This window comes from Strongylocentrotus purpuratus, unplaced genomic scaffold, assembly GCF_000002235.5.
Source record: "Strongylocentrotus purpuratus isolate Spur 01 unplaced genomic scaffold, Spur_5.0 spur5_scaffold_7, whole genome shotgun sequence".
NCBI classification, from domain to species: domain Eukaryota; kingdom Metazoa; phylum Echinodermata; class Echinoidea; order Camarodonta; family Strongylocentrotidae; genus Strongylocentrotus; species Strongylocentrotus purpuratus.
In genome coordinates, this window is record NW_022145613.1 from 4,977,842 (window position 1) to 4,989,886 (window position 12,045).

At 37.7% G+C, this 12,045-nt stretch overlaps 1 long non-coding RNA gene across 1 annotated transcript in view; it reads right to left on the reverse strand.

Moving 5' to 3' along the window:
• Positions 1–12,045, reverse strand: part of LOC752580 — a 32,192-nt gene continuing 20,147 nt past the window's right edge. Inside the window, exons 2-4 of the long non-coding RNA XR_143667.3 lie at positions 4,921–5,180; positions 2,706–2,759; positions 1–1,590 (exon numbers count right to left, since the gene is read on the reverse strand). This is a non-coding gene — a long non-coding RNA (uncharacterized LOC752580). The remainder of the gene's footprint in view (positions 1,591–2,705; positions 2,760–4,920; positions 5,181–12,045) is intronic.

A 12,045-nucleotide genomic window follows, 5' to 3' on the forward strand; every position in this document is an offset into this window, starting at 1 on the left:
TACTGCTTTCTAGTTTTTATTTGGGGATAGAAGCACAGTTTGGGCTGTGAAATAATTTATTTAAAACTTGAGAAGACTATACTAAAAAATAACAAAGATTTTAGACAAGATTAAGGTAACGATGATAATAATTCGCTTAATTTGTTTTACAAGTTACAAAGTTATTGGCTGATTTTTTTTACTGATAAGAACTTAACTAAGCGTCCTAATATACACTTACGTTCATTTTAATCCAACTTTGAATATTATATTTTTTGTTCTTATTAAATGCTTGGGTTCATCAAATATATAGTAACCCCCTTTTTAACTGTTAACAATCCAAAGTTTCTTTTTTTTTCGGTCCTAGTCTGTAAAAAGGATTGTGGAATTATCATTAATTTACACAGAGTATTTATAAATAAGTGCTGTCGTAGACGTCGCTACATACCTTTCTATGCATATAACTAATGCAGTATGACAAACATAAAATATCTGCTTACATTTATAGACATGATAGGGTGGGTACACACATTCATGAAGTCTTTACACAATGTAGAAAATAAACCATAGCTAAACTTCTATTATTTACAAAAAAGAAACTAATTACAACTACCGGTGGTAAAATAAATTGGGATCCTAATTGAGTGTTTACGCTTTTTGGGGAGGAATGTACATGTACTAGAAAAATAAGTTAAAGTTAAAAGAACATTGCACATGAGAGAACAAATAGAGATTGCACGTAAGTATAATTTAGGTTGCATTAGATTTATCGCAAATCGGGTATAAAGGTGGTATTAGGTCGTCGCCATCTCATGATTTGGTCCTCAGTGGTATGATTATTTGGAACCATCAACATTATGTAACTACCCTTGTAACGGCTGATTTCCAAAGAATAAAGGTTGTGTTCGGTCTCGTAAATGGAGTTGCGATTGATCAGAATCGACTGCAACTCAACCTGAGTTTGCTATCAGTTCAACTGCCAACATAAAACATGGAATTTGCAATGATAGACTTGCGATCGATTCAGACCAAACGCAATCATAATTGTATATAAGATGCTGTCCAAGAACGCAATAGTACGTGCTCATGGAATCTAAAGATAATTTCACCATTACAAACAGTCACAATTCCGTCAGGGCTCGTTCATTTATGTCCTGCCTAAATAACTTTAATCACATCTGTGACACCTTACCCTCTCTCTCTCTCTCTATTTCTCTCTTTCTCTCTCTTTGAGAGGAAACACCAAATTGGCCACGACAGGATCCACCCAAAGCGCGGCATGGTAAGCATGATAAGCATGAACTACCACCTGAAAAAAGCCGATCTGCATTATGACCATCTGACTCGATAAAATATCTTAAGTTATTAACAGGCATGAGCACTTTAATTTGTAAATTGTTTTTTCAAAAAACAGTTTATCGCAGAAACAGTTGCTGGCAGGTTTCCATACATTTGTCCTAGGCTGGAAACAAAATGGCGGCCTTGCGACTAAGGTGTTACATGGGTGAGAACGAAATTCTGGAATCATGGTAAGGAGTAGCGCACATTCTGGTGCTGAGGTAATCGACAGAGGACGAAGGAGTTTATCTGCAAGGTTAGCCGGGGGGGTTTCTGCAAGGAAAAACAGCGAAAAGACGTTGCATTAGTATGATTAGAGTCAAATAACGTTTCTGAATCCATATTTATGCAATCCTTATAACTCAATTTAAGGTGCCGTGGTACAATGGTTCATTAACTTGACTCTCTCGATACAAGGGCTGAGGGTTCGAATCCAAGCCCGGCACTAACGTCTTTTTGCAAGACATCAATCCGCATTTGCCACTCTCCACCCAGGTGTGTATGGGTACGAGGCAATTGCAGGGATCACAGGAAGAGCAGTATTAATACTTATGTGGCTACCCTGGGTAAACAAGGCATTACTGCTAATTATGAATTGTGTGTAAAAATTGAACATTTTTATATCTTACTAAATATACCCATTTCATTCGGTTTACCATAAAACTTGTTTAAGATAATAGATGGCTTGTTTACTTAGATGACCATTATAAACGATCAATAATTGTTTTCATATTGCTGGGTTACGAAAGAAAAAAATCAATGAAACATCTGTCATTAACTCAATCCTGGATTTTAAACAGCAAAATTGGACGAATATTTACTTGAGAGAGAGAGAGAGCAAAATATAATATAAGGCCTACTTACGGCAAAACATAAGGATTCTTAAACATGTAGGGAATATATTTTATCCTTATTACTGCCAAAATTACTATTCAGTACGAGTTTTGTAGAATACAGGCAGAGTCAACAAACCATATTTCGGAAAGCGGTAGAGACATGTTAATATATTCTTATTTAGGTCCAGAGTTATGGTGATTTATAAATGATGCAGATGTTTTTTTTTCAAAATATTTGAGGAAATAGTACAAACTTTATTTGCGATTTGTTTAAAATGTAAAAATATAATTTTGGTTAAGTATATTTTTTTCATCTGTAAATGTGTAACTTTATTTGTAACCTTTTTGTATGGAAATGTAAAAGTTCACTTGCAAATTTATTTAGACCTATGTGAAGATTATTTTGTTATTTGGTATACAATGTTATAAAGTATGTACAATTATCTTTATGAGAGAAATGAATTAAAACCTATGAAAACAAAAAACTCAATTAGACGGGATTAAAAACACGGCATTGGTTAATTTTTGGAGCATACAGAACAAAAATATTACCTGAAAAAATAAATGTTTACTCAGCATCTTCTGTGTGGTCGATGGGTTCTCTATCTGAAATAAGACCAGAAAGAAAACAAAGGGTAAAAGTTGCAAGAATGCAATAAAACATATTCTGAACAATTAAAATGAAAACCAAATTAATTGTTCATCGTCCGTTCGAAAATCCATTTTCATTGCATCGTATATATATTTTTACTGATATAAAATGATTCGTTCTTCACTTAAAGATATCCGTTTTCAAGTTATTTCTTTAAACCGACCCTGTGATACTTTTCATCGTATAATATTATTACTAATAAACATTACACAAACAGTGGGAGTTTGTTCAGTGTTTTGTAGTTTTTTTATCAATTTCTTATCAATATTTGGGATTTATCTCAATACAGATTTTAATGGGCTCTACAAGAATTCTCACATCAATGGAATTTTCTTTCTTCAAACGGATTATCATGATTTCTACTTATAAGTCACAGGAACCAATCAGAAAAAATTCTAACGCTGTGCACGCAGACGTTACTTCCGTCGCCCAATTCGTGTGCCTCTTGCCCAGGGCTAGATAGTGCGCTTCGATCGGTTGCATCTTTGCTTAGGTATTTTTACCTTTTCTCCTCGTTACAAGTCATGAATACAGTTATGCTTCTAGCGAAATAGTCTTCTCAAATTCATGGCTTGTGCACTATTGGGATTTCCTCGTCGGCAATATGAAGGGAAGATAAAGAATATATCTAATCGGATAGGGAATATTGAGAAACACTCGCGAAAGCCAAACTTCGCGATTGTGACCTGCTTGTGTAATGATGGTTACGATGGAAAAGTGATATGAATGAGGAAAAAAGGGGAAGAAAAAAACAACAACTCCAAAACACACGATATCATACATTATGTAATACGGGCATCGGCAATTCTTGTAAAATAGATACCGTGAGAAAGGATTTTTTGCATTACTGGTTAAGGGTAATTCTCTCGCATGTCATAATATAGAGGTTTCAAACTATAACACAAAATACTCGTCCGTGATTGGATGTCACGTGCATTGATGCTTTTCTTTTGGATGATATTGAGATGGATTTAAAATAATTGCAAGGAACTCAGCGAAATTGATCCGTGTTTCTACTTTACATTTAGAAAACAAGTAAATAAATATAACTTAACGTTGCACCGTATCATGCATGTGAAATAGATCGTAAAATCTTTTTGGATATATTTTTAGTTTTCTATAAAATCTTGAGTCTCCTCTCTCATTTTCAATAATCAGATTGGCTACGTGCGAATAAGCCCATCGGAATAATACAATTTTGATTAAGGTAATGCGCTTTTAATATTAACATCATCAGCCTATTACATTCGCACGCGAAAAGAGTTTTTCACATGATTGACAAAAGTGAGAAAATATATCGAGAGGTATTCCAAAGAATTTTCCCTCAATATCAGGTATCTGCTGCTATAATAAAGAATTCTTAATGCTTAATATACAAAACATTTGTGTTCATCAAACCGATTAAAAAAACTTTCAATATCCCGAATGGCCAAAAATCGGCTGCTTTAGAGTCGGTTAATAGAGTCAGTTTGGCGGTGTGTCTAATGTATAAGCCTATATATACCAAGTCCATCCAGACTCATCCAATCATGTTTCAGGACTCGTCAGAGGAATAGGGTTAGGATTAGGATGAAAATGTAGTTTTAGGCGAGATTGAGGTATTGAGTCTGTTCTCGGATAAAGTTAAGCATTGGTGCTGCGCGCGATCTCGCCAGAAAGATGTGGTTTAAGATTAAGTTTAGAGTTAAGGTTAGAATTAATTTAAGGGTTTGGTGTTAAGGGTACACTGTGAAAAGGTTGGGTAATATTTTTTCAAAACCTTGCCCAACGTTGTGCCAATAGTCAACCCAACCATCTATTGGGCAATATTTTGTATTGGTAAACGTAAGTACTCTACTTCACACGTCATAATTGTTTCGTATTTTGACCAAAACTTGGGCAAAGATATGACACTTCAACTGCCCGACTACGGTAGCCCACTTGTTGGGAAAATCTTGACCAACTGTTGGGCAAAATACGAAAATATTGCCCAATAGATAGTTGGGTTGACTTTTGGCAAAGTGTTGGAAAATATTGCCCAACATTTTCACAGTGTAGGGTTAGTGTTAGGGTTAGGGTTAAGTTGTCCCCTCTTCTACATTAGGATCCGTCCCTTAACAAAAACAGACTACCTACTCATCGGCATTGAAAGCCTCTCCAAAGGCAAAGTGGTCCATGCCTGGATCGTAGAAGCCATCAGGTTGGAAGACGATTTGCTTGAGCCTCTTCAGGAATGGGTTAGTGCCTTTATCGGGTAGTGCGCTTTGCTGTTTCATTCCGGCCTGCCACGGGCGAGGACCCCCCATCGCCGCATGGAAGTTCCTTGCTTCTACGACGGCGAGGGCGAGAGAGACGATAAAGGCGAGGGCGAGGAGTTGTCTGTTTGCCATGGTCAGCTGGAAAAAGTTTAGATTGACAAAGAAGAGGAAGAAGGAGAAGAAGGAGAAGATGAAGAAGAAGAAGAAGAAGAAGAAGGAGGAGAAGGAAAAGAACAACAAGAACAAGGAAGTAGAAGAAGAAAAAGAAGGAGAAAAACAGTCGGGTTAAACACAACTTGTTGTAATCGTACTCTCTGAGGACTGTGGAAATAAATCTTTAAAAGTCATATTAGGGATTAATTCGGAGAGGAGTGGAATCCATGCTCAAAATAGTGGAATCCACTCTCAGAAGAGTACTTCAACCACTAATTTGGAGTGGATTCGGCTTTAGAAGAAAGTGATTCCTAACATGACTTCTAAAATGGATTTCCATTCCTCTGCAGTACAGGGCATCACTAAAATATTTTTGAAAAATAGGAGCGGTGGAGAAAGTGGTTCTTAAGACGAAATGTCCATACAGAATTTAATATAAATAAAATTACTGACGAAACTTAGATGAACTAATTAGATGGACTAACTAAAAACAGCACCTGCAATTAGAGCTTGACTTGATTTTACCTGGTTATTCTTTAATATAATTGTATGATATATATTTTGATTAAACGAAAATGTTGAATTTGCTCAACCTCACTGGAAACTGAATGAGCCTAAACTTTTCTAGAATTGTAAAATTAGTTTAATTTATGTTGTAACATAGCACAACATTGGAGCTCTAACGAAAAAAGGGGTTGAACCTATCAAGAAAAGCGCTTATATTGATTAAATTATGAGCTTTATAATTAGCAAAAGCGTACTTGTACACACATCCTAGGAAAATGACTCCCCGACAATTAGTACTTTGATTAAAGTTTAAACACAGACCGATTTATCCTAAATCGACCCCTCCTTCACCTCCCCCATTCCCCTCCGGAATCAACTTACTCTTATAATATTGCGAATTACCCAACCAATAACATGCACTGATTAACAACATTTACGAACAACCCGAAACAAGAAAAAATTACCAATCAGCAATGCGAATTTCACAAATTAATGTTTTCATGCAAAACGAACTAAAAATAAGTCTGTTTTAATTCTAAAGAGCGCCAGCTTCGCTCTTTTAGGAGCAGGTATGGGCGTTTCTTAAACTTGCTATCAATAACAAATGCTAAATGGAAAATTTGCTCGCAGCCAATCAAGTGCCACGATTTCAGAAGCTTATAACACTTATTTTAACTTGTTATTGATTTGTATAGGAAAGGTTCCAGATTTCCCATTTATCGTCGTCATGTCACGTCACGTAATGATTGTCTGTGTGTCTGTCTGTCGCTCTATTCATCTCTCTCTCTCTCTCTCTCTCTCTCTCTCTCTCTCTCTCTCTCTTCTCTTTTACTTTCTCTCTACCTCACTTCTTTCTTCACTGTGAATAGTAAGCTTACCAAACTAAAAGGAAATATCTATTACAGAAGGTTTCCATGCTAGGACGCTATCATAACGGAAATTATCTTCTAGTTTCAGAGAATTCTTCCTTTTCGAGGTACATTAGAAATATAAACCACACATCTCCCTTGCATATGAACTTTTCTCAGGTTCGTCACAATCGCTTCCCAGGAGATTAATTCCCGCGAAAACGAGAGTGGGAGAAATTATATAGCGAAGAGAGAAAAAAGGTGAGGATCTGTGGGTCTTCCCCTAGGGAGTCCCCGAGGGGGCGAGGGGCACATCCTCTAGTGGCACTTGGAGGGGGCAAGGGCCCTTCACGAACAGCTCTGCAAAGTGGCCATGATTGGACTGCTGCTCAAGCTGTTTGAGAGCAAGGAGAATGACTATACCGCAACTGGCTGGCCAGCGAACCTATAGATATGGTCAGATATAGTCGGCCAATGACTAGACGTGCGTGGCTCGTGCTTGGAATGTTAAATCGCAGCAGGTACACCTTTTAAGCATAATGGAGGGCCCTTGTATTGTCCTCTCAGTACACAAAGTCAACTATGGTATCTCAAAAAGCGGCATCTGTAACAAAATCTCAATTTGCATTGTCATCCATGGTCATACGCCGTTTAAATGAAAACCTCTACTTCACAAAACCGGCGTTTCCTGCACAATTTTTTGTTACATTCTTTTTATTAGTGCAGTTTTCCATGCGGTTCCTGTATGACTCCTTTACATTTTATTTGCATTTTCCGCGACTGGTAGCCCTTAAATACAGTTTGTAGGCCTATAATGTTGGCTGTAATTTATACGTTCCGTTATAGGAACTCTTCTTAAGATTCGGTAAAAATCATGTCCCCTGCTACCGTACCAACAGGCGTACGTTAACATGGTAAGGCACAAAAGATAATTATAGTTAATTCAGAGCAAGCTTAATTATGTATAAAAGTCTGCCTAAACTCATAAACATGGTGACTCGTATAGCATATAGGGACAAGGGGTGGGGAGAGATAATTAAACTCCAACTAAAGCAGGGTGGGAAAGATTACAGGACTAAGAGATCTGAAATTATGGTGTTATCTGAAAGAATTGAATCAGAAAAAGTCAAAGAAGAGGTTTTAGACTTTAAAGCAATAATAATATGATATATCAGAACCGAAACTCACTTCAGAGAATGTACGACTCAGGTTCCGTTGACAAACCATCCGATATCTAGTCGTATTCCTAGTTTCTTCTCTTTACATAACATTAAATAGAAGAAGGAAAGAAGGACGGCAGGACACAAATAGATAGAGAAGATAGAGAAAGAAAATAAATCAATTCAATATAAAAGAAGAGATGTATGATAGGAGAGAGGGAAATGAAGAAGAAAAAAATTGAATATACCCCCCCCCCCCCGAATTTTTAAAATATTTTTTAAATAGGGGGAAAGCAAGGGAAAACTGAAATACATCAACCACTGAAGCTCTAATAAGCAGTCTATAAGCAACAAAAAGGGAGGCAATGAAAGAATAAAATACATAAGGAAATACTCAAAACTGAAATCGACAACAGAGTGAAGTGGGAAAGATAAGGGTATAAAAGAATAAAATAAAATTAGCCTGACCAAATAATATGAACAACCCTCACGACATCCCAATTAGGCGCACGAGGGATGAGAGATCTCAAACAGATCGTGACTTATCTCCAATCACACACAGGAATCCCAGAAAGAAAATAAAGAAAAAAGGGGAATATAGTCTTTCATCACCTTTCCCAAGTACCAATATAAACCCTCACGGCTCGCCATAATACTGACTTGTTTGTACTGATTTATGATGGATTTGTGTTGGTTAGGAACAAATTTCATTTCGTGTGGGCGCGCTAAGGCCACCGTACGGAGTCCGTTATTGAAGCTAGAATAAATTGTTAACGTTGTGGATAGCAGTGTAAACAAGACCGGTTGTGAATACGAGCTCGTAATTGACTGGTGATCCGACTCACGGGCAGCGCCAAATGACCCCGTTTTCACGAATTGAAATTGATGATAGCGCTAATGATGTTACCGTTGTCACGGAAGAAGTCAGAAGAAGATCAAGCGAACCAAAAAGAAATAACAGGAAATGGAGATGGCAACTTAACGAATTTTACTTTCAAAATACATATTATACAGAAATAATGACTGATTTTTCAAACTTATGTAATTCATCACCTTTTAAGACAGACATGTTTATTATTGATGTATCATGCTACCCCCCCCCCCCCCACACACACACACACACAAAAAGAGAGTGTGGAAATGAATCATGAGGAGAAGGCAAATCCGAAGAAGGGGTGGACAAATGATTAACACTAACATCCTGAATCTTGAACAAGAGATAGATGGAATACAAATTATTTCAAAAATATATTGATTTAGAAAAAAATACAAGCTTTCATCCCCCTCCATAATGATATCTTGTGAGAACTGGGCTCTTGAGCTCGATGAAGTGACTCGCAGCCGAGTAAAGTCTACTACGTCAGACAAGCGATCTTATTACATAGTTTCGATGACATGCAGCTAAAATCCATCATTTCCCGGGAGTTTTAAATATCAGCTACAATGAAAATGACAGGGTCCTGAAAGGGAATTAGAGACGAAGAAGGGGTGGGTATGAGTACTTTGCCATCTCACCCGCATTCGTTAATAGTACTATTTACCTTTCACGAATAATGAACAGAGAGGAAAAAAAATTGATCGAAGAATGACAACATTGATGTCTAGGAAGAAATAGAGAGGAATATCAGAGAAAATGGAAAATGGAAATGGGAGGCAGCGTGCATGATGAGAGAGGAAGGGGTGGGGAAATGGAAAAAGAGAGATGGGCAAATGAGCAGTGAGAGGAAGAGAGAGTGAGAGGGGGAGATTGGTAGAGATTTAGAGAGAGAGAGAGAGAGAGAGTGAGAGAGAGCGCGTGAGAGAGACAGAGAGAGACAGAGAGAGAGAGAGAGAGAGAGACGGCTGAAATCGTTAAAAGCAAATATTTTTGTTTCGGCGCTTTCAAGATATTCGAGGTAATAGATTTGAGAGTTTTACACGTTAGGTGTTTAATCACTGCTGTTTTCGCCATTTTACAAGACACATTAACTGTATGTAGCTAATAACATTTTCTCTTTTTTCCCTCTAACTATCAGAAGATTTTGTAGAGAAACATTGTTTTAACAGCAAACACTCATCCGTACCACTCTGCAGTAATTTGGTAAAACCACGCAAGTCAATGAGTACGTTCTACGTATCATGCATTCGCTGCTTTAGAAAAACAAAGTTTAAGTCGGCAAGTGCCTTACACGACATCTACGCGCTGATTTGGTAAACCACGTAAGTCGATGAGTTACGTGGTTTTACGTGGACGTGTACGAGCACTGGCAGCGAGAAGAGAGAAATTGAGATGGAGAGAGAAAAAGAGACAGAGAGAGAGAAAAGGAGAGAGGGGAGAGGGGTGTGATGCCAGCGAGAAGAGAGAAAGAAAGAGAAATAGAGAGATAGAGAGAGGGAGAGAAAGAGAGAGAGATGGGAGGAAGGCGGTAAGGGATATACAATTACGATGGTATATTCCACAAAACCAAACAGCTTATATGACAAAGACAGTAAAAGAACAATTAATAATGTTAGAAGAAGAAGTGAAAAGCAGACACAAGAATAAAACACACAGGTAGGCAGATTATGAGAGAAGGGCATACCACGGTAGATATGTACTAGACTAAACATCATAAACATCTAGTCAGAAACATTATATCAAAGGTCGCGTTACTCGGTAGTTAGGTCATCTCCATTTATGAATCAACTTTAAAACATTACGGTTCCTTAACGAGGGTTCTTATTACGACACGGATCAATCAATAACTAAACGTCGCAAATATTTGATAACAATGTTTGATAAGGTCAGCTGTCCATATTTAGCAAGCTTTAATTCATTTATCAATATCGTAAAGTGTTTATCGCGAGGCTGTACCGTCATGCAAGAATGTCTTCGAGAATAACTGGATGAAATACATGAACAATAATGAATTGTTCTGTCTTTCTTTTCAGCCAGTATTCAGCTTTATAACGTAGCAAGTCAACGCCCCTGATGTCATCTGGGAAAATTGACTCCTTCCGGTTCATAAAGTAAACAACAGGGTCATTAATAGTTTCATATCTACCCAAGATAGTAAATAAACTTCTATCAGGTCCTCATTTCACAAAACTTTTCACAGTGACAAATGACAGTTTCTGTTATAAGCTAGTGAAATCCTTGCTTCTGATTGGTTATCAACAGATTTGTCACTGCTTTTGGTCTTTTGTCATTGAAAGGAGGCTTTGTGAAACGGGTCCCAGGTTTTCTTCTGTTTCAATTTCATACTTTATTTTTCATGCGGAACATCGCATGTACATGAATGTTACATTATTTCAAGCGGAGTTATCATATCAAACCATAAAAGGACTGACGATGAACTCGACATGCTCTTGAAATCTAGTCACTTTCTGAAACTTAGTTTTTTTTCAGTGGGCAGTCCCGATGGAATTTGTGAATTTCGTTTTACTCAGCAAGGGAGGAAATTCTTAATCATTAAGGGTCGGTGTGATAATAGTGAAGGCGTTGACAACTTGGGCATTCGGTCAGTTTTATGAGCTGATCACTTGACTGTCACTATGGACAAAATCACCGTTTACTAAAATAAATAGAACTCCATACATGTTTATTTCAATCTACCCATATCAAGGTAGTGAAATCAACCCCCCCCCCCCCCCTCCCTTCTCCTCGAGATTAAAGTGTTTCAAATTAACTCTCACAACACTGTATACACACGCCGGGGCAACTTGTGGTTTGAATCCGGGTCGGGGTGCCAAGAGACGGCCGAGATTTCTAGACTTCTGTCGTCGACCGATTCATTAGACCATCGAATCCTTTGTAAATAAAGGATCGGTGGTCATCGAGAGGGCCTGCGATGAGGGAGGGAGAGGGGATAACGAATTGACTGCGTGAACGTATATTTGGACAGCATTATAATAGATAACTGGGTGGCGCTTTCGTGTCCGTCTAAAATGTCCGGAAATTTGGTTGAATCTAAATTATAAACAATCTGCTTTTATGTTATGCTCACTATCTGCCTTCTCTCTCTCTCTCTCTCTCTCTCTCTCTCTCTCTCTCTCTTTCCCTCTATCTCTCTTCCTCTCTCACACAGACTTTGTCTCTCTCTCTGTCTTTCTGTCTTATTGAAGAAAAAAATTATACAAGCTATTTGCATTTGTGTTACTCTACTTTTTTTCTCTATTCTTGCTGTCGATTCTATCTCTTAAATTCAGTCCTCTTTCATCTTTATCTTCTCTCTCTCTCCCTCTTTTTTCATCCCTCTTTACTATCTTTCTGCTTATCTATCCTCCCTCTCTCACCTTCTCTCACCATCACTCCTCATACGATGTCTCCATTTCTCATAACCTTCTCCCCTCTCCATCTTCCTATACCACGGGCAC